This window comes from Eschrichtius robustus, chromosome 4 (assembly GCF_028021215.1).
Source record: "Eschrichtius robustus isolate mEscRob2 chromosome 4, mEscRob2.pri, whole genome shotgun sequence".
Lineage (NCBI taxonomy): Eukaryota > Metazoa > Chordata > Mammalia > Artiodactyla > Eschrichtiidae > Eschrichtius > Eschrichtius robustus.
Window position 1 is genome coordinate 135,395,422 of NC_090827.1, and position 25,010 is coordinate 135,420,431.

General features: G+C 35.6%; 1 pseudogene; it reads right to left on the reverse strand.

Annotated features, from left to right (window-relative positions):
- Positions 1-8,363: 8,363 nt before the first annotated feature.
- On the reverse strand, positions 8,364-9,430 carry LOC137763880 (ribosome biogenesis protein BRX1 homolog pseudogene; annotated as a pseudogene).
- Between the last annotated feature and the right edge of the window lie 15,580 nt (positions 9,431-25,010).

The following is a 25,010-nucleotide window of genomic DNA, read 5'->3' on the forward strand; positions in this document are numbered from 1 at the left end:
TAGAACATGTTTGTGGGCATATTTGGCCTGTAACCGGCCTTTTTTTTTTTTTTTTTTTTTTTAATTTGATACTCTGGGATTAATCCCTGAATTACACCAATACAACTGTAGGGATTTATGTCTCAATGCCAACTTTATTTTAGCCAATTCTCTTACTCTTATTGAGTCAGGCAATTAGGTTTCTCACTGTTCAAAATTATTTTTACCTTGATATTAGAATATCTTTTTGTGTCCAAATCAATAATTATGTACTTTAACTTAAACACAATTAGAGCTTCTGATACTCTGTTATAGGCACCAATTTAGCTAGTATTTACTTCAGCTCTGATAATTGGCATCATAGTTGTATTTTTAGACGGGGAAGGGTGATTTTCAGTGTCACAGAGCTGGCAGTACTAAAGACATCCTGTCTGAATCAAGGCTCAGAGCAAGGTCTTCTGTCTCTGGTCTACTGAGTTTTCTATTCTGCCACAGTAGTTTCTCAGCTATTACTTTCCAGAGTAATTTACCTTTTTGTTAAATCTTAAATATTGATACTGGAGCTCTGTCCTGTAATTCTCATGCTTTTTTTTTTTTTAATTTCTCAAAAATTAAGATGAAAACATCAGTCACAGGTCTAAGACTCTTAATGATATTCAAGTCATTGACCCTGGTGATGAGATGTGTACAGATGAAGTTCTCATATCTGAAAACAGACAAGATAAGTCAAAGATCTGATGCATGGAAATTGCTACAGCCTTTGCTTTTGTGCTATAAGAGAGATTTCTAGTAAGAGTCTTTCATTCATAAGATAATGTGTTAGGTTGGATTTTAAAAATTCCTATCCAATAATAATTAAAGCCTAAGTGAGCACCTATTATGTGCAAGGCATATGATACTTTGTAGAATTAGCTATTTTATCTTCACAACAACCCAGTAAAGATATGATATGATAAAGATATGAAGACTAGTACTTTCAAAAGATAAGAGAGTTGCCAAAGAAGTTTGCTTAGTACCTGGAATTAGCCAAACGTGAGGTTAAGGGTACAGTCCTCCAGACCACTGAGTTTTCCCAAGACTTCTGACACCAACTGCGACTTTGGCAGTTTCCCAAAACCACAGAGAGTCTCTATAATTTGCTAGGACTCACAGAAATCACTGGAACCTACGATATTCGCAGTCCTGTTTATGACAAGCAAAGGATGCACATGAAACAGATGCCTAGGGTGGAATCTGGGACTGAGAAGGGTCCAAATGTGAAGCTTCTGAGTCATCAGGGAGGCTCTATCCTCCTGGCATCAATGTGTGGCAATACATGCATGCAATATTGCCAAGCCAAGAAGTTTTTATTGAGGCTTCATTATCTAGACAGGATGGATTGAATCTTTGTCCAAATGGTTGAACTCAATATCCAGCCACTCTGGAGGTCAGGCTGATATCACAGTAGCTCCAAACCCCATCTCTCTCTTTTTTTGTTTTTGGCCTGGCCAGCTCCACACCTGACACATCTCATTAGCATCCACTTTCCTTTCTAGGGGCCCTGGTCAGTGTAAACTTTCAGATGTGGTCCTAGGGGCCCACCGTAAATAACAAAGACACTCCTATCACTCAGGAAATTCCAAGGGTTTAGAGGCTACCTTCCAAGAACCAGAAACAAAGATCAGACACATTCCTTATAACACACTCAGTTAATAAATATCAGAATCAAGATTTAATCTTAGATCTGTTGGACTCCAGATATTAGTATGTGCATTTTCTTCTCATTCTCATCAGCATAGTACCTGACACATAGTAAGTGCCCAATAAATCTTAATTAAATGAATGAACGAGTCAGATATTTTTTCCTTTTGCACAGACAGGGTAAAATTTCATGGCAATGGTAGATACTCCCAAGGGTGGGTAATTTTGTCATTTTATGAATGATAGTCTCACAGGCAGTTGTTAATTATAAAACCCTTAAAACGAGCTTTTGTCCTCCTGAAAACAGCTTGCTGTTGCTAAATAGAATCACCAAGAGATGAAAGAGGGGCTGGGAGCGGGTGTATAATGCTTGTGACTTAAGTGATTACATAAATTGGTTTAAGGCTATTCTTCTGTGGGAGAATATCATTTCTTAAGAGACGTTACTCTCCTGCGTAATGCTTGAGTGTGATCACATGAGATTTTCTTTTAAATAGGACATAAGCTCTGCCATCTCTGAAAAAAGAGTACTTACATTGAAATAAGATAAAAAATATATTATGAAAAGCAAACTAAGAGTCAGCCAGTTAGGGTTTGTGTGTGAACGCAACAGAGAAATGTGAGTGAGGAAAATATTTTTGGTGAGGGAAATCAGGATTTATTGAAATTACCAAATTCAAATCTATCTTAAAAATCTCTATATGTTACTTTAAATAAAGGGTCTGGTCCAATTTAATTAAATAAACTCTATTAAGTCCTTAGTCAAAAACAGATTATGGGAAAGCATTTGTAAAGCATTTGTCTTTTATCTTTTCTGTGTTTCATCTATTATCCTTTTCATTTTTCTGGATATTAAACGATCAGAATGGCATTAAAAAGGAAACAAAACCTAACCTGTAATTCAGAGTGGATGGCTTATTTTAAAGTAATGGCCTGCAAAAGAAGAACGATGGATGGAATAACCTTTTTTGTGTGATATATCCTTGGAAAATTTTCTGACTATATAATCATGAACATGGGAAGTTAAAGAGAGAGTATCTCTTTGGGTGTGTTCCCAGACTTCTAATAGTTATGGTTTTTTATTTCTTAGTGTATTGAAATTATTTTATTTATGATTGCATCTAAAAATACATCTAAACATGAGGCTATGCTACTGCTATTTTGTTCACTTGGCCTACGACAAAGAATGGAAGTTGGAAATGTTGTAGTTACTGAACCATATCTCTTACACATTTCACATAATTGTACATTAACCTAATGCTGCTTTCACTGAAACAAAATGTAGTAATAGTATATTATTAGGAGGGAGTGAACTTATAATGTCAAAGTAGAGTCATATTCACTTAAATCTCATGTAAAGACAGAATTCACAGGACCACATTTACAAGTGCAACTACAGGAGATTTTAGGTCCTTGAAAATGTTAACTAGAAGGAAACGTAGTAAGATAAACTCACATTATTTTACCCAAAATGAAGAATCTGTTTTCCTTTAATGTTCAATATATAGCTTAATTTCTGCCTGTGTTAGCAGATAATCCGTGAGTATGCCTTTCTGTCAAGCTTCTTTCCTTTATTTCCGGGAACCACAAATCAATTCAGGACTGATTCCTCAGCCCTGACCTCCTGAAATGGCCTTCTAACCATAGTCTTGGACATACCTACCTTCTACTCTCCTATTGAAATGGCTTTATAAGTAGGCCTGTATTTAAAAAATCTGTAGTATCATCTCCCTCTACAAGAAATTGATCTTAGAAACATTCATATACCTCAGTATAGAATTTATTCAATAAGTACAACAGTCCCCGCTTATTCACAGGACACGAGTTCCAAAACCCCCAGGGGATGCCTGAAACTGCAGAGAGTACTGAACTCTATACATATGTTATGTTTTTTCCTATACATACATACCTACAATAAAGTTTAATTTATAAATGAGGCACAGCAAGATATTAACAACAATAACCAATAATAAAATAGAACAATTATAACAATATACTGTAATAAATGTCATGTGAATGTGCTCTCTCTCTCTCTCAACATATCTTATTGTACAAATTTGGCAACTTTTCCATCCTAACTAAGCACTTATCTGCACTGTAACGTTTGCAGTTTGAGGTGCGACAGCAAAACTAACACACATTTCTTTTTCCCCTCCACAATTTCACAGATAGAAAATTTGTTCTTACCATAGACCTTAGCAATCTCAACATACGATTTTTATCCTTTCCTTACTGGATAGAGAACTTTCACCTTTTCACTTAAAGGAGGCACTTCATGGCCTCTCTTTGGCATATGTAAATTGTCAACATCACTCATCTTGCACCTTGTGGTCATTATTAAGTAAAATAAGTGTTACTTGAACACAAGCACTGTGATACCTGGACAGTTGATCTGATAAGTGAGATGTTTACTAAGTGAAAAATGGGTGGGATCCTCTGGACAGAGGGATGATTCACATCCCAGGCGGGATGACATGGGATGACGAGAGATTTCATCACACCACTTAAGATGGCACACTATTTAAAACGTATGAAATGTTCATTTCTGAAACTGTTCACGTAATATTTTCAGATTGCAACTGACCGAGGGTAACTGAAACCTCTGAAAGCGAAACCACAGATAAGAGAGGACTACTGTCCTAAGGAAAAATAATTATTTAAAAAAATACTATTTTAACAATTCCCCAAATTCTCATTAACTGATGCATCCTGCAATGATGTTTCAGATAGCTGCTACCACAGTCATTAACAGGTATTTATTGCATTGTGCTAGGCATTTTAGAGTACAAATAAAGATCTGTTCCCTGACCATAAGGAGCTTGCAGGGTTTATTTTGCTAAAGTATATGTCTTTAGTCTGAATCCAAATACAAAAAGTAAATTCTCAGTGCTAATGATACGTGATTTGGCATCTGGGGTATGTAAAGGCATGGACAAACATTGGAGGGAGGTGTATTTTAACAACTAGGAGTATGTGTAGGGGAGGGAAAAAATATGTTTTTCATGTACGCAATTTAGGTTCTCTGGCTGGGACCTTGTAAATTAGACTATTGAAAGACAGATTAACAAGAGAAAAACACGCAGAATTTTATTAACACGTGCATTACACATACTCATGGGAGCACATGGAGATGAGTAACCCAAAGGGCTTGTTAGCATTGTGCTTAAATACAGTCTTAGGCTAAACAAAGGAAAAGGGGTTTGGAACTTCTGGATGGAGAAAGCAAGTTGTGGGAGGGCGACCAGGAAGAGTATGGTAAAGACTGGTTGTTTAGTAAGGTTTGTTTTGCAGATTTAACTTGGTGCCTTCTCCATTAGTAAGTTATTAAGAGTTCTTCTCCTTGTAGGATAGGAGAGGGAGAGAGATACCTTTACAAATGTAAATTTCCTTTACTAAAGAAAAACTTAGGTACTGTTTTGAGAGCTTTTTCTGCATCCACCTCTTCTTCATGGCCCTTAGCTCAAAAAATCCATATGCCAAAGAGGCATGTTTTGGGGTAACATATTCTGGTACCCTTCATATGGAACCGGTAGAGTTGTTTGCCAGTTTGTAATGAAGGGGCATATCTTTGGCCCAAACACGATTCACCAATTAGAGTTTAATTCATCTTTTTTTCACTTTTATTTTCACAAGAGGTAAAGGATTTTTTTTTATCTCAATCTTATTTTACATATGTGTTGTGTCCATTAAATTTATCTGAATCACTTGAAAATGAATAGAGAAATTTTGATTCTACACAGCTGATTGCATATACCAAACTACAACTGAATATTTCGCTAAAATGACTAATAGCATAATATAAATGTATGTGGCAAAGAGAAAGGAAACAGAAAACTTGACAGTTTCTATTGCAATATTTGCAAGTTTATCTTATGCAAAATATTCAGAGCAGTCTAGGTGCTTAGTGAGTACTGGTAAAAACCATATAAACAAAAACAAAATCAATAAATTATATTTAGATCATCACAAAGAAGAAGGACACTTCAGAAATTGTTATTATTATTGCAGTTTTTAGTTGTCATCTTACCAGTAGGAGTAACAAGACTGATGAATATTGTTATTGAGACAAGGTATAATTTTTGTCTTATTAAAGGCATATTCTAGATGTTCATCAGACCGTATTAAGTCTGTTCCCTGGTGTTTCTGCTATAGTAATTTTTTCCCATTATTTTTCTGTTGCTAAGAATGCACACTGTGTAACGATGGTCTCTTTGTGACCACTGGCTGTCAGTGCCAATTATAATTTAAATAGCCCAGGCAAAGAAAATTTAAATTTGAACCAGCAAATAGCTGTCATCAGCACATAAAGTCATTTAGACTCAGCAGGCTAAAAATGAAAATAGCTGAATTTAAAATAACATTTTTTTCTTTTAGTAATCTTGATAAATGTATTCGTAAGTGAGATAATTGGGCTTTGATTAATCAAAAAATGTTATCCATAGCATGAAATAAATTCAGGTAGGCTTGAGGGATCTTAGTTCCCCGACCAGGGACGAACCCGTGCCCCCTGCAGTGGAATCTCAGAGCCCTAACCACTAGATGGCCAGGGAATTCCCGTGGGTAGGGAAATAAGAGGTTTAACATAGCAATATTCAAGGAATAATAATAATTTTCCTAAGTTTCCACAAACAAAGCTCGGTTTCTTTTTCTACCTATTAAAACAAACAAACACTGCTTTTAACAGTGAAAAGGATGCTTTGAATCTCTGTGTAGAAATGCTTTTAGCATCGTTTGTCCAGTAGGGGTGATGAATTTGCATTCAGCATCCCCCATCTCAACTCATTTCCCTCATTTTAAAGACCAATGGCTATGGAGAATCAGCTATTGAGTCGGGGGGGCATCAAGAGATTGCAGAGGACCAGAATAGGCCACCCCAAATATGCCACTTTGGAATAAGGATTATGTTGAGCTAAAGGTCATTAAAAACCACAGGTGCAAGAAAAGCTCTTTACCTCCCTGCTAACTGCCTAAAAATAAAGCATACATTTCCTCTTTTGTAAAGGAAATTTACATTAGTAGTAAAATAAGTTTCCATTTGTAAATCTATCTCTGTACCAGGAGGAGTGCTTCTCTTGGAGACAACATTTAACACCCGAGAGGCTCCTACCTGCATAACAAGACAACAGTTACTTACCACCCATTTTCTCCCCTCACCTCCCCATAACTTGCCTCTCCCACCCCGAAGCCCCAAACCCCTTTTCCTTTGTGTAGCCTATAGTGGTGTACTAGTCTCAGTCATCTGGACTCCTCCATTTGTCTAATTTCTTTTTGAAACTCCCATGCATAAACACAAAATTAAACTTTTTTTCCCCCTCTTGTTAATCTGTCTTTTAACAGTTTGGTTCTCAGGCCCCAGCTATTGAACCTAGGAGGGTAGAGGGAAAAAAGTTCCACCTCTCCTATGAGTTCAAAGCACACATGTTACATAAAAAGGGTGCTTCTAGAGGTTGTCAGGGAGGAGAAAAGGAATTCCTAAAGAAGAAACCCTCTGAGCTGGGTCTTCAAGATTGACTAGTTCTCCAGCAGGCATATTAGGGTAGGACATAAGAGAGGAAAAGCATGTTGTAGTGGCATGAAATCATGCAAGGGCATGGTATGTTTAACCCGTTAAAGAGAAAAACCACAGACCCCCAATGGCGTCACTTGCGCTAAAAGCCCACGTTAAAATCTAGATATAATACCTAACTTAATTAAGGTTTTCACCTTCCTCAGAAATGTAATCTTAATCAACCATTTTCGAATTTTCTGGTCAGCACCAACGTGGTGATCTGTCACATGGGCCCTCTCCATCCTCGAGGAAGAAGAGACCATCTGCATGATTAAACCCCTGCTGGTCCTTTCCCCACCCCCCGAGTAAGATGTCCTGGCCTAAAAATAATCCTTTCTTTTCTTTTCAGCTCCCTAACCCCACCCTTCTTCCTATAAAAACCTTCCATTTTGTACAATCCCTTGGAGTGCCCTTCTAGTTGCTAGATGGGACACTGCTGATTCATAAATCGTTGAATAAAACCAATTAGATCTTCACATTTACTCTGTTGAATTTTGTTTCTTAACAAAAGAAAGCTGGCTGTAGTTGAGGGTCTCTGGGGTGGAGGGTGCTGGGAAAGCAGTAGAGACTTTTTAAGGTTATACGTGCTCATACAGCATCAAGAAGATAATAAGGTCTTTTGACCAAATTATGTGTGTAAGTGGTTATATGATAAATTTTTATTTTATGACTTTTATATTTTATTAAAGTTACATATATAAATGCTATTAAATGACAATATTTCTATAAAGCTTTCAGTAATAAACAAGTTATTCTTTGTTCCATCGTTCTCCACTACTCCTTTCCCCTCCCGTCTCTACCACTCCCTGGAAGTAACCCTGGAGGTGACCATCTTCAACTCTTGTTTCCTTTTGCATTTGCTGTGCTTGCTCTAAATTCCTAAGTCATATGCTTATGTTAATTTTTAAAATTAGTTTTATATATTAACTTTAGATTTTTACTATGGAAGATGAAAATTTAAGAGTTGTCTTTTTTTTTTTTTTTTGAGTTCTTGTGATATTTTATTTAGAAAAACATAGGACCCCCCCCCCGACCAAAGCCACAAAATCTTAATTTTTCTCTTTTAAATGTCACACTAGTTAGATATAAGGCCGTCCCGAATAATAAAAGTATTTACACATTGAACATAAAATAAATATAAAGCAACTGAGAACAAATTAGTTATCCATTGATTCATTTTGCATTCCCACGGTTCATCTTCTGTTTCATCTTCCTTTGCCTTTTATAAATCCTTTTCTTTCTTGCTTTCAAATCTACTCTTGGCTCTGGTTTTACCCGCTGTATTTCTATCGGCTTTTCCTCAGCTGGTGTAACAAAAACATCTGCAGTGGGATCATGGAGAAGAATAGTCTTTGGTTGTTTCTTTCTCAGCTTCTGCACCTCTTTCACTTGCTGTTTTTCTCTGTATTTTGCAGCTGTGATGGATCTTATGACACGCCGATACATGTTTGGTGACTGGTAGTGAGGATTTTCATACAAAGTTGGTCCTCCAAAACTTCCCTGGAAAATCTTTATGAGATTTAAGACAAAACGGGGTCCTATTTCTACAAGAGCAGCATCTTCTTCTATGATCTGAAAGTTCCGAAACCATATCCTATTATCCAAAATAGTGAACGTAAACACATGGTCCACAAATGGTTGACTTTTGGGATGATACCGTGGTGTACTAAAGATCTGAATTAAGAGTTCTTTTAACAAAGCAAAATGTGGTAATTCATCAAAAGCAGGATCAAAAGACAAGAGGGGCCGAGAACCTTTCAAACAGTTTCCAGTCATCTTTAGCTCAGCTAGGGTATGAATATTTTGAACAAGGAATTTAGCAGATGGTCCATGAGGTGAATTTGAAAGCCACATATAGAGATCTTGTTTTTTCTTAGCTTCAAAATAGATACATTTATTGCAGTTTTTCATTTCACAAACCTCGTTAATCACAAATAACTTACCTTTACGATCCATTTTTGTATCTGCTTTAGAATGAGGCATCAACATTCTCAAGTCTTGCATTAAATGTCTTGTTCTGAAATTTATTGCTCTAGAAGAAAAGATGAGAATCCGTTCCTTATTTTTCTACTTGCCCTTGCAAACCGGGCCTGGGATCCCATCTCTCTCTTCCTCCTCCGCCTCCTCTGCTACGTCGCTCGGCTTAGCATCTTTTTCGTTTCTTTTTAGCTTTTTCGCCTGAAACGCCGGGCCTCCACGCCGCTTCCTCTTCGTCACCGCCATCTTGCTCCAAGAGTTGTCTTAATTCATTCAGTCTGCTCTAACAAAACACCACAGACTGGGTGGCTTAAAAACAATAAACATTTATTTCGCACAGTTCTGGAGGCTGTAAATCCAAGATTAGGGTGTCAGCATGGTCCAGGGAGGGTCCTCTTCTGGGTCCTAGATTTCTTGTTGTAGTCTCACATTGCAGAAGGGACAAGGGAGCGCTCTCAGACCTCTTCTATAAGGGCACTAATAATCCTAGTCACCCTCCAAATACCCCACCTACTAACGTTACTGAATGCAAGTTCGTGGGTCCAACGCACAGTGAGGCCAAACAAACCTAAATGTTGGAGTTTGCAGCAGAGAAAGGTTTATTGCAGGGCCAAGCAAGGAGAATGGGTGGCTCATGCTCAAAAACCCTGAACTCCTCAATGGTTTGTGGGGAGAGGTTTTTATAGGCAAAATTTGGGGTGAAGGTTGCAGGGTATGTGACTTTCTTCTGATAGGTTGGTGGTGAGGTAACAAGGTGATGATCCAGGACTCATGCTCAGCCAGGGTGCAGGCAGGTTCCTAAAAAAGAACTCAATGATTCTCTATTAAGTATATTCCTGGAGGGGGAACCAGGACCCTCCCTCTTTTCTGCACTATGGTTTCTTGACTGCTCCTCCCTTGTTTCTACTTCCCGTTTCTTCCCTGATTAGCAGCTGTTTGAATCTGCCCATTGGAACTCAGGGAAGGTCAAGGAGGCTCAATGAAGCCTATTTCCTACAAAAAAGAAATTGGGGACATGGAAAGGGTTTGTACCCGAGAGGACCCCACAGGGTCCTGCTCAGTTTCAATCAGAGTAATAGTTTGTGGCGAATCCAATCTCTAATCTAGAAACATGAGTAGATAGTGTTTATATCTACTCTCATATTCAGCCTCATCCCAAATGTGCCTTTTCCTACTCTATTCTGTTAAATTTTTCTCCCACCTCTAAGAAAGCAATGATCTTCTAAAATCAGATTCCTTCTTGGCTCATGATTCTATCTTTTCCTGATTCCTGAGTAGACTTCTTTGATTCTAGCATCTTCAGGGACATGATTGGAACTATTTTTAATATTCAAAAAACATATTTCAAAAGCATAAACCTTTTGTTAAAAACTGTATATAGTAAAATCTCATAAGATGAAATTCAAATTGTATAGCCTGGCAATTGTAATATCTATAACTTCTTAAAAATTAACTTATTCTATGGATTTAACATATTGAAATTTCTATAGGGCCACTCAGGGTTTATAGATAAGTAAAACCTGTGGAGTGTAATAAAAATTGGTGGGAATAGTGGACAAGTGCAGAGTGAATGCTCCATCTAAGAGTGGACAGCCTCTGCTTAGCGCCAGCAGATTTTTGACATGCGGGAATTAAGCCTAATTTTTTCAGATACTTTGAGAGCTAGGTAAAGTCTCTCTCTCTCTCTCTTTTTTAGACATGTGGGCAACTAGCAAATATTTGAAAACTACTGTGCTTGCCAACAAAACCAAAGGTAGGATTCAGCTACCAGTTGCATCTTCTGCCTGCTCAAAGTCGGTTTATTGACTCTACCCCAGGCAACTCTTCATTCTTGTTTCCTTAGCCTTTCTCATGATATTTATTTAACTTTAAGTATTCTTCCTCTGTACCTATTCAAATACACCATTTTTCAAATTCTAGGTCAATTTTCACCTTCTCTCCCCTACACTTTCTGCTTCAATATCACCCTCCACTGGGATAATATACATTTATTACATGATGATCTAATTTGTGACTAATGAACTACCTTTAATTTTACTGTTAGTTCTGCCATGATTTTTTAATTAAAGGTGAAACAAACTTTTTTTGTGGAAAAGACCTTAGGATATTGTAGCCCAACCCTTATTATGTAGAGACTTGAAGAGGATAAGTAAATTCCCTAACATCATATTGTTAGTTGGTTACAGATTCCAGAGGCTGTTTTAATTGCCTTGAATATAGTAGGTGTTGGATACATATATGCTGATTGACTAAAAATTGTCTATCATTGTAATAAAGGCCTTCTTTAGACTTTTGTTGCAATTTCTTAACATTTAAACACAAAATCCTAGATTCAGCAATAAAATCATGTTTTATAGAGTGTTATCTTTAAACTATAATCTTCCTCAAAAAAAAACCACAACGGTTATTTCTCAAAGAAAAAAAAAATCCAAAACAATGGTATGTGTTTGCATTCCATGTTAAACTGAAGAAAATAAGTGTGCAAATTACTTTTGTTTATAAAATGCAGCTGTGCCTCTGTTTAGATTTAGGCAGTTTTAACTGAATTAACCATTTTTCCTTCAGAATTTTAAAGTTGCTTACCCATTGAAAATGTTGGTATTGAATTTTTTCCCAGGTGACAATTTGGTAGTGATAGATATTATTTTTTAAATCATGAAATATTTCTAATGCATAGGAAATTATTAAAATCATATCACATACACCCATATAAACACTACTCAGATCTAACGTAAATTAAGATTTTGCAATATTTCCTCCAATCTGGAAAATTTAAGGAGACATTGTCATCCTGACTAATACTATCCTATTAAAACATATATTATGATTACCAAGGAAATACTGGTCATAATATTTAGGCAGAAAAGAATGGGCCTAAAGAACTGATTAGACTAAAGCCAAACACAGCATTATAGGATTCTCCATCCTTTAAAATCTGAATCCGATTTTTTTTTTTAATATCAGACACATACCCCTCAGCTCATGGCACATGATCATCTTTTTTTTTTCTAGACGCTCTTTTATTTAATGTTCATATTCCCCTTTATCTCCATTCTGTACTCCCATTTCTCTTCCTCTATAATCAGCAGTGAGGAAGTACTGCTCTTGTGATCTGATTACTTTGCTGGAGAAACCACGTAGACAGGCTCTGAGTGTACAGTTTAGCAGGAGAGCATCCCAGTTGAGCCAAGACTTCTCTCGTGTCTCTGCCAAGGCATCAGAAATGCGAAAGAATAGGTCTTGGTCTCAGCTACTAATATAATAATGCTAATGCCCTCTCTGGATACCAAGTAGGCACAGGTGTCACCTACTTAAGCCATGCTTTGAGATCCTGACTCACAGACTTGTGAGCAAGATGAAAGATTGTTGTTGTTTTTAGCTGCTAAGTTTTAGAGGGGTTGGTTATGCAACAAAGATAACCAGAACAACCATATTATTGTGTTTTAACAGACATCTTTTTTTCCCCAATGTGTGTGTTCTTACAAAATATGTGTGTTTTGTGTGCAGATATTTTGATTTTTTAAAATGTTATTATAAAATACATCTCATTTTCTTTTCAGTTAAGCACAATGTTTTCGATATTCATGCATGTTGCAACCTATACATCTATCTGTTACTTTTATTTGCTGTGTAAACTCGTGTGTTCATCCAGACATTTTATTTTTTTCTCCTAGTTGCCAGGTTGCCTCTAACTTCCAGCTGCTACACATAATGCTGTGATAGATATCCTGGCAAATTCTCTTTACCTACTTGTATGAGAGGTACTTTAAGTTTATAGGAGCAGAAAGACTCTATCATAGGTTGCGTCTACACTTTATTTGCCTAAGTAATGACAGATTCTCTCCAGTACGGTTGTACCAGTCCATCCTTCCAATAGCAATGTATTGGAGTCTTATATTACCACATTGTCTTCAATAATTGAAATTATCCAGCTTTCTCATTTTTTTCCTGTATAATATTTTAAAATGAGATCTATTTTTAATATACATGTTTCTGATTACAGTTGATTTTTTTTTTGATTTTTTTTAAAAATTTTTATTCTTGGCTGTGTTGGGGCTTCGTTTCTGTGCGAGGGCCTTCTCCAATTGCGGCAGCAGGGGCCACTCTTCATCGTGGTACGCGGGCCTATTCACTATGGCGGCCTCTCTTGTTGCGGAGCACAGGCTCCAGACGCGCAGGCTCAGTAATTGTGGCTCACAGGCCTAGTTGCTCTGCGACATGTGGGATCTTCCCAGACCAGGGCCCAAACCCGTGTCCCCTGCATTAGCAGGCAGATTCTCAACCACTGCGCCACCAGGGAAGCCCTACAGTTGATTTTGAATGGCACTTTTGTGCACGTTGGCCTTTTGTATTTCCTTCTATTGACTTTATATTTTTACGTTTCTCACTTCAATATTTTTTTTGTCTAGAGTGCAGTGTAACACTATATAACATATATAACACTGTATGTAGTGTTAGACTGGAATCTCATCTTATTTTTCTCCATACAGGGAGCCCTTTCCATCTGCTCTTTCCACCCCCCTAAACTCTACTAAACAATATGTCCTTCCTGCCTTGATGTGTGATGTCATTTCTATCTTATGTTGCTATATATATACAATGATATATCCCTAAACTCTGTTCTCTTCAACTAGTATATTTTTCTATTCTTTAATCTTTTTAAAAGGTTGATTTATTTATTGCCAGTATGGTATTCTTTGTTATAAACATTTCAATAATTTTATCTTGTTTCTTGAAAAATTAACTGGAATTTTTATTTAGATTATATTGAATTTACATTTCAATTTGGGATGAATTGACATCTTTACAATTTTAAGTCAAGAGTATGTAATGCTGTTCATTTATTCAGAGCATCATCTTTGATCTTATATTAAAAAGTTCTTTCTGATTGGGTTTTCATATATCCTTCTGTAAGTTAATTTGTAAACACTATATATTTTGTTGTTGTTTTGAATGATATCTTAATTATTACTGTACTTTCTGGTTAGTGTACTGGTCAGCTGTTGTTACATAAGAAACAACTAAAAAAAAATCTCAAGGCATATAGCAATAAGTATTTTCACTCATGTGTGTGTTGATTGGCTTGAGTGAAACTCACTCAGTGGGGGGCAGGGGCTCCCCAAGTCATAGGCTTCATATGGTGGAAGTTAGAAGCTCCCAGATGGGTGAGTGGAAACAAGCAATGCTCAGAACTGTCACACACATTGTCACGCACACTGTCACTTCTGCCCATACTTTATGGCCAAAGCACGTGGTCTAGCCCAATATCAGTGGAATGGGAAAGTACACTTCTCCCATGAAGGTAGTTCAGTGTGGGAGTGAAAATTTGCTAAATAGTAACTGAATCAAATACAATTAGCCAATTAGCCTTCTAAGTCAGCAAATGAGTTGAGATCATTATACTGTTAGTTTAATAAAAAGATCATTTGAAGGAAAGCATTTGATTTCAATTAGGGAAATTTCTGAATGATATACATAAATTACATGCATTAAATTTAATTAATTGATTCTTAGCTTTATTCCAAAAAGTATTTTCATTTTTAAACATAATGTTATTGAATGGTATATTATTATTGTGTGGTTATTTTATTTTTTTCAGGTTTATTTTGATCAATTTCACATAAGAGCTTGAAATTTTTATTTTAATATTTGCTTCACATTTTAGGATGTTTGTCACTGTATGCAGTATTCAGTTATATATGTATATATATATTTTTTTTTTTTTTTCATTTTTTGGTTGGGGGGGGAATGAGTAAACATATCTGTCATCTAACCAAGAACTCAGGGACCCAAGACTTTCTCAATTTGATATTAGGCAGCTTAGTAGACAGTATTATGTCATATGCTCCCATATGTCTCAGCAAGTCTGTATAATGCTAGTTATAAAGTGTGTACTTTATTTTAAATTAAATTAAAATAACCTAGATAAATCAGAATCCTAGTAAAACAAAAAAATAACAAATCATCTTAAATTTGATATAAGAAAATTTTATCTTTAACTAATAAGTCACAGTGGTAGATAATATCTTTGGACTTTGTTGCATATTTAATATACTATTGCTTCTTAAATATTGTTGCATAACAAATTCAATGTGAGTTATTTTATTTGATAAATCATTGAGCCAAATTCCTTGAAGCAGTCTTATTTGTTGTTCTTATACTAAACTTTAAGATAATTATTTTATTGGGCTATATATTGGTGTTTAGAGTCTCTGGCTGGGAAAATATTCTATTTTATTTATTTTATTTTTATTTGCCTTACTTGTGTTTATAGACATATTTGCTCACTTGTGAGCTCTAGAAATATCTTAGACCCAAATAAAAATGTATTTGGTAATAAATTTCAGCATATTTTAATAGAGAATTAAGAGGTGTTTTACCTATATACGTTATATATTTTATATGAAGGCATTATCAGAATCATTTAAGCATAATTAATCTACATATCATATATGAGAGCATTATATGTTTAAATGGTACTTAATAATGCCTCCATATAGAGAAGACCAGTGAAAACACCTTAAAACAACAGCAAACAATTTTAGAAATACAAGTATAGCTTTGAAGAACAACAACAACAAAATCTGTATTGGAAACGTCAGTTGATTTTTAGCAATAATTTGGGGAACACTGAAGACGTAACCTGAATTCATGTGTTTTCAGTTAAGTGAGGCATAAATAAAAGCACAAAATCTGGAAATTGGATTAATTTATTAGTAGTAATTCTAGCCTGCCAAATTCAAAATGCCCCAGAATCTTTCCTAACGTTGAGCTTTTGAACTTCAAAAATCCCATCTGCTGGGGCAAATGGGCAATATCTCTAAGTCTGTGGCCTCTAATCTGGTGACATGAAAGGGAGAATTTGGGGACATGAGGTCTAACTCTTAAGGCCTTATAACCTCCTGGAGGTCATCTCCAAAAGTATGTTATGAAAAAAAAAACCCTTTCATTGTCATATCTCTCGACGGTGCTAAAGATAAGTGTTTTTCAATCTTAATATTACATATTTGTTTTACACTTAAAAAAAGAAATAAACACTAATGTAATGCTTTGATGGCCTTGCTCTCCAGAGAATCAAATTTTATGCTGTTCGTTATCTTTGACAGCTTTCATTTTTCCTAAGAACAATAATGTTTGATGATAATGAATATCAATAACACTGGAGACCAAAAATCTATTCATCTATTGAATGTTCATGAATGAAACTGGGTTAAAAGGGTATATATTAGATTGTCTCCAGTTTAGATCTTTGCTATAGTAATCCTTCTTTATACAGGATCCTTCTTCTACAGGATTTAATACCAAATTGAAATCTAGGTAATGATAAGCAACTGTTTCCCATAAAAAATTACATGGTATGTCTTCAAGCTTGTGCTAAGTCACAACAAGAGACAGCAAATCTTAAGGTTTTATTTCTTTTTCCGTGGAAGCATATGTCTTTAATTCACATGTACCTTTGGAACATTGCCACTGTTTGAGTACTTCATCAGCAGCATTCCAATAGAGCATTAACTTATAGTATTTCTGTTTTATTATTATTTGCAGGATTAGAAACGAAATAAAATAGTGTAAATGTGCTGTGTTTGGGAGTTATTTCAATAGAGCCAATTATACAGGTTGTTTGCAAAAATATTTCTTTAAACTTGCAAAATAGTGTTGTTTATTGTTTTTCAATCTTATATGCTTTACAAGTAGCTGTGATTTTTTTCCCTTTGCTTAGAAGCAGTCCAAACTGAAACTGGCTTTGTTTCAGCACTTCAAAATGAATTTCACCAAATGGAATATAAATTGAATTGCTCTCAGGAATAAAATCACTTAGCTGCCATGAATCACAATTTTAAAGAGCAAAACATTCTGATACGTGTGTGTGCGTGTGTGTGTGTTCTAACATGTGTTCCTGCTTATATACCAGAAGGAGAAATAATACATTGTTGACTGAACTTTGAAATTCACTTGGAATTCCACTTGCTGAAGTGGAAGACAAGTTTTATCTTTGCCATGACTGGTTTTGACAGTCAGAGATAGTATTGTGTGATGATATTTTATAAGATTCTCCACTCTCCACTCATTTCCCAAGCTTTAGTATAGCATATATTATATTATCACATTGTATTATTTTCAAATATTTAACATATTTGAAATATTTTAGTATGCAAATAACTTCAGCATCACCACTTCTTCCTTCTATTCAGGAATTTAAGTAATACTAATGTTTCACATTTTGGATTATCAACTTCATTTAATCACATACTACTCCCAAACTTGTGAAATACAAACGGTGCTACCAATGAAGTACCAGTATGCTATATTTAAAGTTATTTCAAGAGTGAAGTTCTTCAATAGATACTTGTATTTCTAGCAATTGGAGGTTCCTTTTCATTATACTATCTTCAAAGTTATTGTTTCTAATTTTTTCATTCCTCTTTCTTGGAGAAAGATTTGCAGGAAATATTTAGAAGAGGGTATCAACTAGCAGATTGAGTTACCTGGTTTCACTGCCTGAATCCCCAAAACCACCTGTGTCTTTCAAAACATATTGTAAACAGAATTAGGTACTTCAAAATTCTTAGACTGCATTTTATATATGTCCCGCATTATTGCTCAAGTAGTTTTTTGTGTTTTTTTTCTACTTTATTACTTTCCAGGTAATTAATGAATTACCTACACATGTAATCAACCAAACTATAAGATACTACTATTGTAAAAATGCTTAATCTTTTGTATAGTTTTCCCCCTTTCTATAAAACATTTATTAATATTGCTTTACAACTTTATTTTGATTAGTGTTTGCACAGTGTGAATTTTTTCATCCTTTTGCTTTGAACCTATGTCTTTATATTTAGTGTGCATTTTTGTAGATAGCATGTAGTTGAATTTTTCTTTTTCAACTAACCTGATATCTGTGTTGTAATTGGCTTGTATAGATTGTTTTTAATTAATGTTATTATTAAAGTGGTTAGAATAAAATCTACCATCCTGCTGCTATTTTCTGTTAGTTCCATTTTTTTGTTTATTTTATCTGTTTTTCTGCTATCTTTTAGTTTATACAATATGTAATTTTCAGGATTCCGTTTAATCTTCTCTATTATTTACATCTTCAAAAATTGTAATGATTGCCTTCAGGTTTACAGTATACATCTTTAATTAGAACGTGCATTCAAATCATCTTATACAGATGTGGAGAAGAACCTTACAAACAGTATGTTCCGAATTCCTCCATCCCATTTCTTGTACTATTATCATCATATATTTTGGTTGTACATGTGCTATCAACTCAAAAAATCTTGTTAGCTATTTTAGCTTTTGAGGTTTTCTTTTAAAACAGTTAAAAATCAAAAATGAATTTTATAGTATCTTCACTTATTCCATTTTCAACACTCTCCCTTTCTTTTTATAGATCCAAGTTTTTGACATATCATATTGCTTTGCCTGCAGAATTTCCTTTAACATTTCTTGTAGTACTGAATAGTATTGACAGTACTTTCAGCTTTTATTTATCTGAAAAAAGCTTTATTTTTTTCTTCCTTTTGAAATATATTTTCATTATGTATAAAATTTTGCATTGAAAGTTTTTTCTTTTTTTTTTTTTTTCTATCAGCCCTTTAAAGAGTCACTTTATTGTTTTCTGGCTTGCATAGCTTCTGGTGTAATATCTGCTATAATGTTATATATGATGTGCCTTTTTTCTCTGGCTTTTTAAAGATTTTTTTCTTTCTCGTTGGTTTGGAGGGACTACACCAATTTCTCTTTGTTGTTTTTTTGTTTGTTTTGATATTTATCCTCTGAGATCCTGGGACCTGTGGTGTAGTCTCTGTCATTAATTTTCAGAAAATTCACAGCCATTATTTTTTCAAATATTTGTTCTCCCTGTTCTCTCTTTCTTCTCCTTCTGAGACTCCAAATATATGTATTGCTATTTTAGGTGACTTGATAATATCTCACAGGTCTTAGATGATCTTTTCTTCTTTTTAAAAAGTTCACTGTTTTGTGTGTGTGTGTGTCGCTTTGAGTAAATTTGTTGACTTATTTTCAAGTTTATTGATTAACTCCTCAGTTATGCCCACCTACTGATATGCCTGTCAAAGGCATTCCTCATTTTTCTTGCTCTTTTTATTTATTCTAGCATTTTCATTTGATTCTTTCTTGTAGTTTTCATCTCTGCTGAATTTACACACCTGATCATCCATTTTGTTCACCTTTTCTTTTAGAGGTCTTAATCTATTAAAAGTAGTTATTTAAAATTCTGTGTCAAGCACGTCTCTGGTGGCGCAGTGGTTAAGAGTCTGCCTACCAATGCAGGGGACACGGGTTCCATCCCTGCTCTGGGAAGATCCCACGTGCAGTGGAGCAACTAAGCTGGTGCACCACAACTACTGAGCCTGCGCTCTAGAGCCCACAGGCCACAACTACTGAGCCAGCATGTCACAACTACTGAAGCCCATGCTCCACAACAAGAGAAGCCACTGCAATAAGAAGCCTGCACACTGCAATGAAGAGTAGCCCCTGCTAGCCACAGCTAGAAGAAGCCTGCGCACAGCAACGAAGACCAAACACAGTGAAAATTATATAAATAAATAAATAAATTTTAAAAAAAGAAGCAATCTAAAAGAGAATACTTTTTTATTTTTATTTTTTATTTTATTTTATTTTTTTAATTTAATTTTATTTATTTTTCTACACAGCAGGTTCTTATTAGTCATCCATTTTATACATATTAATGTACATATGTCAATCCCAATCTCCAAATTCATCCCACCTCCCCCCACTTTCCCCCCTTGGTGTCCATACGTTTCTGACAGTCTCTAGATCCATCCACGTCTCTACAAATGACCCAATTTCATTCCTTTTTATAGCTGAGTAATATTCCATTGTATATATGTACCACATCTCCTTTATCCATTCATATGTTGATGGGCATTTAGGTTGCTTCCATGGCCTGGCTATTGTAAATAGTGCTGCAATGAACACTGGAGTGCATGTGTCTTTTTGAATTATGGTTTTCTCTGGGTATATGCCCAGAAGTGGGATTGCTGGGTCATATGGTAATTCTATTTTTAGTTTTTTGAGGAACCTCCATACTGTTCTCCAGAGTGGCTGTATCAATTTACATTCCCACCAACAGTGCAAGAGGGTTCCCTTTTCTCCACACCCTCTCCAGCATTTGTTGTTTGTAGATTTTCTGATGATGCCCATTCTAACTGGTGGGAGGTGATACCTCATTGTAGTTTTGATTTGCATTTCTCTAATAATTAGTGATGTTGAGCAGGTTTTCATGTGCTTCTTGGCCATCTGTATGTCTTCTTTGGAGAAATGTCTATTTAAGTCTTCTGCTCACTTTTTGATTGGGTTGTTTGTCTTTTTAATATTGAGCTACATGAGCTGTTTATATATTTTGGAGATTAATCCTTTGTCCATTCATTCGTTTGCAAATATTTTCTCCCATTCTGAGGGTTGTCTTTTTGTCTTGTTTGTAGTTTCCTTTGCTTTGCAAAAGCTTTTAAGTTTCATTAGGTCCCATTTTTTTGTTGTTTCTATTTCCATTACTCTAGGAGGTGGATCAAAAAAGATCTTGCTGTGATTTATGTCAAAGAGTGTTCTTCCAATGTTTTCCTCTAAGAGCTTTATAGTGTCCAGGCTTACATTTAAGTCTCTAATCCATTTTGAGTTTATTTTTGTGTATTATGGTGTTAGAGTGTGTTCTAATTTATTCTTTTACATGTAGCTGTCCAGTTTTCTCAGCACCACTTATTGAAGAGACTGTCTTTTCTCCATTGTATATCCTTCACTCCTCTGTCATAGATTAGTTGACCATAGGTGCATGGGTTTAATTCTGGGCTTTCTATCCTGTCCCATATTTCTCTTTTTTGTGCCAGTAACATACTGTCTTAATTACTGTAGCTTTGTAGTATACTCTGAAGTCAGGGAGTCTGATTCTTCCAGCTCCATTTTTTCCCCTCAACACTGATTTGGCTATTCGGGGTCTTTCATGTCTCCATACAAATTTTAAGATTTTTTGTCTTAGTTCTGTAAAAAATGCCATTGGTAATTTGATAAGGATTGCATTGAATCTGTAGATTGCTTTGGGTAATATAGTCATTTTCACAATATTGATTCTTCCAATCCAGGAACATGGTATATCTCTCCATCTGTTTGTATCATCTTTAATTTCTTTCATCAGTGTCTCATAGTTTTCTGCCTACAGGTCTTTTGTCTCCCTAGGTAGGTTTATTCCTAGGTATTTTATTCTTTTTGTTGCAATGGTAAATGGGAATGTTTCCTTAATTTCTCTTTCAAATTTTTCATCATTAGTGTATAGGAATGCAAGAGATTTCTGTGCATTAATTTTGTATCCTGCAACTTTACCAAATTCATTGATTAGCTCTAGTAGTTTTCTGGTGGCATCTTTAGGAATCTCTATGTATATTATCACGTCATCGGCAAACAGTGACAGTTTTACTTCTTCTTATCCAATTTGTATTCTTTTTATATCTTTTTCTTCTCTGATTGCCGTGGCTAGGACTTCCAAAACTATGTTGAATAATAGTGGTGAGCGTGGACATCCTTGTCTCGTTCTTGATCTTAGAGGAAATGGTTTCAGTTTTTCACCATTGAGAATGATGCTTGCTGTGGGTTTGTCGTATATGGCCTTTATTATGTTGAAGTAGGTTCCCTCTATGCCCAATTTCTGGAGAGTTTTTATCATAAATGGGTGTTGAATTTTGTCAAAAGCTTTTTCTGCATCTATTGAGATGATCATATGGTTTTTCTTCTTCAATTTGTTAATATGGTGTATCACGTTGATTGATTTGCGTATATTGAAGAATCCTTGCGTCCCTGGGATAAATCCCACTTGATCATGGTGTATGATACTTTTAATGTGTTGTTGGATTCTGTTCACTACTATTTTGCTGAGGATTTTTGAATCTATATTCATCAGTGATATTGGTCTGTAATTCTCTTTTTTTGTAGTGTCTTTGTCTGGTTTTGGTATCAGGGTGATGGTGGCCTCATAGAATGAGTTTGGGAGTGTTCCTTCCTCTGCAGTTTTTTGGAAGAGTTTGAGAAGGATGGGTGCTGGCTTTTCTCTAAATGTTTGATAGAATTCACCTGTGAAGCCATCTGGTCCTGAACTTTGTTGGAAGATTTTTAATCACAGTTTCACTTTTATTACTTGTAATTGGTCTGTTCATATTTTCTATTTCTTCCTGGTTCAGTCTTGGAAGGTTATACCTTTCTAAGAATTTGTCCATTTCTTCCAGGTTGTCCATTTTATTGGCATAGAGTTGCCTGTAGTAGTCTCTTAGGATGCTTTGTATTTCTGCCATGTCTGTTGTAACTCCTCCTTTTTCATTTCTAATTTTATTGATTTGAGTCCTCTCCCTCTTTTGCTTGATGAGTCTGGCTAATGGTTTATCAATTTTGTTTATCTTCTCAAAGAACCAGCTTTTAGTTTTATTGATCTTTGCTATTGTTTTCTTTGTTTCTATGTCATTTATTTCTGCTCTGATCTTTATGATTTTTTTCCTTCTACTAACATTGGGTTTTGTTTGTTCTTCTTTCTCTAGTTCCTTTAGGTGTAAGGTTAGATTGTTTATTGGAGATTTTCCTTGTTTCTTGAGGTAGACTTGTATTGCTATAAACTTCCCTCTTAGAACTGCTTTTCCTGCATCCCATAGGTTTTGGATTGTCGTGTTTTCATTGTCATTTGTCTCTAGGTATTTTTTGATTTCTTCAGTGATCTCTTCGTTATTTAGTAACGTATTGTTTAGCCTCCATGTGTTTGTGTTTTTTACATTTTTTCCCCGGTAATTGATTTCTAGTCTCATAGCATTGTGGTCAGAAAAGATGCTTGATATGCTTTCAAATTTTTTTAAATTTACTGAGGCTTGATTTGTGACCCAAGTTGTGACCTATCCTGTAGAATGTTCTGTGTGCACTTGAGAAGAAAGTGTAATCTGCTGTTTCTGGATGGAATGTCTTATAAATATCAATTTAATCTATCTGGTCTATTGTGTCATTTAAAGCTGGTGTTTCCTTATTAATTTTCTGTTTGGGTGATCTGTCCATTGGTGTAAGTGAGGTGTTAAAGTCCCCCACTATTATTGTGTTACTGTCGATTTTCTCTTTTATAGCTGTTAGCAGTTGCCTTATGTATTGAGGTGCTCCTTTGTTGGGTGCATATATATTTATAATTGTTATATCTTCTTGGATTGATCCCTTGATCATTATGTAGTGTCCTTCCTTGTCTCTTGTAACATTTTTTATTTTAAAGTCTATTTTATCTGATATGAGTATAGCTACTCCAGCTTTCTTTTGATTCCCATTTGCATGGAATATCTTTTTCCATCCTCTCACTTTCAGTCTGTATGTGTCCCTAGGTCTGAAGTGGGTCTCTTATAGACAGCATATATATGGGTCATGTTTAAGGTAATTATCAATATGTATATTTCTATTACCATTTTCTTAATTGTTTTGGGTTTGTTTTTGTAAGTCCTCTTCTCCTCTTGTGTTTCCCACTTAGAGAAGTTCCTTTAGCATTTGTTGTAGAGCTGGTTTGGTGGTGCTGAATTCTCTTAGCTTTTGCTTGTCTGTAAAGCTTTTGATTTCTCTGTCAAATCTGAATGAGATCCTTGCCAGGTAGAGTAATCTTTTTTGTAGGTTCTTCCTTTTCATTACTTTAAATATGTCATGCCACTCCCTTCTGGCTTTTAGAGTTTCTGCTGAGAAATCAGCTGTTAACCTTGTGGGAGTTCCCTTGTATGCTATTTGTCATTTTTCCCTTGTTGTTTTCAATAATTTTTCTTTGTCTTTAATTTTTGTCAGTTCAATTACTATGTGTCTTGGCGTGTTTCTCCTTGGTTTTATCCTGCCTGGGACTCTCTGCACTTCCTGGACTTGATTAACTATTTCCTTTCCCATGTTAGGGAAGTTTTTGACTATAATCTCTTCAAATATTTTCTCGGGTCCTTTCTCTCTCTTGTCTCCTTCTGGGATCCTTGTAATGCGAATGTTGTTGCGTTTAATGTTGTCCCAGAGGCCTCTTAGGCTGTCTTCATTTTTTTCATTCTTTTTTCTTTATTCTATTCTGGGGCAGTGAATTCCACCATTCCGTCTTCCAGGTCACTTATCCGTTCTTCTGCCTCAGTTATTCTGCTATTGATTCCTTCTAGTGTAGTTTTCATTTCAGTTATTGTATTGTTCATCTCTGTTTGTTTGTTCTTTAATTCTTCTAGGTGTTTGTTTTTTAATTCTTCTAGGTCTTTGTTAAACATTTCTTGCATCTTCTCTATCTTTGCCTCCATTCTTTTTCCAAGGTCCTGGATCATCTTCACTATCATTATTCTGAATTCTTTTTCTGGAAGGTTGCCTATCTCCACTTCATTTAGTTGTTTTTCTGGGGTTTTATCTTGCTCCTTTATCTGGTATATAGCCCTCTGCCTTTTCATCTTGTCTATCTTTCTGTGAATGTGGTTTTTGTTCCACAGGCTGCAGGACTATAGTTCTTCTTGCTTCTGCTGTCTGCCCTCTGGTGGATGAAGCTATCTAAGAGGCTTGTGCAAGTTTCCTGATGGTAGTGGCTGGTGGTCGGGTAGAGCTGTGTGTTGCTCTGGTGGGCAGAGCTCAGTAAAACGTTAATCCGCTTGTATGCTGATGGGTGGGGCTGGGTTCCCTCCCTGTTGGTTGTTTGGCCTGAGGTGACCCAACACTGCAGCCTACCCGGGCTCTTTGGTGAGGTTAATGGTGGACTCTGGGAGGGTCACTCCAAGGAGTACAACCCAGAACTTCTGCTGCCAACGTCCTTGTCCTCACGATGAGCCACAGCCAC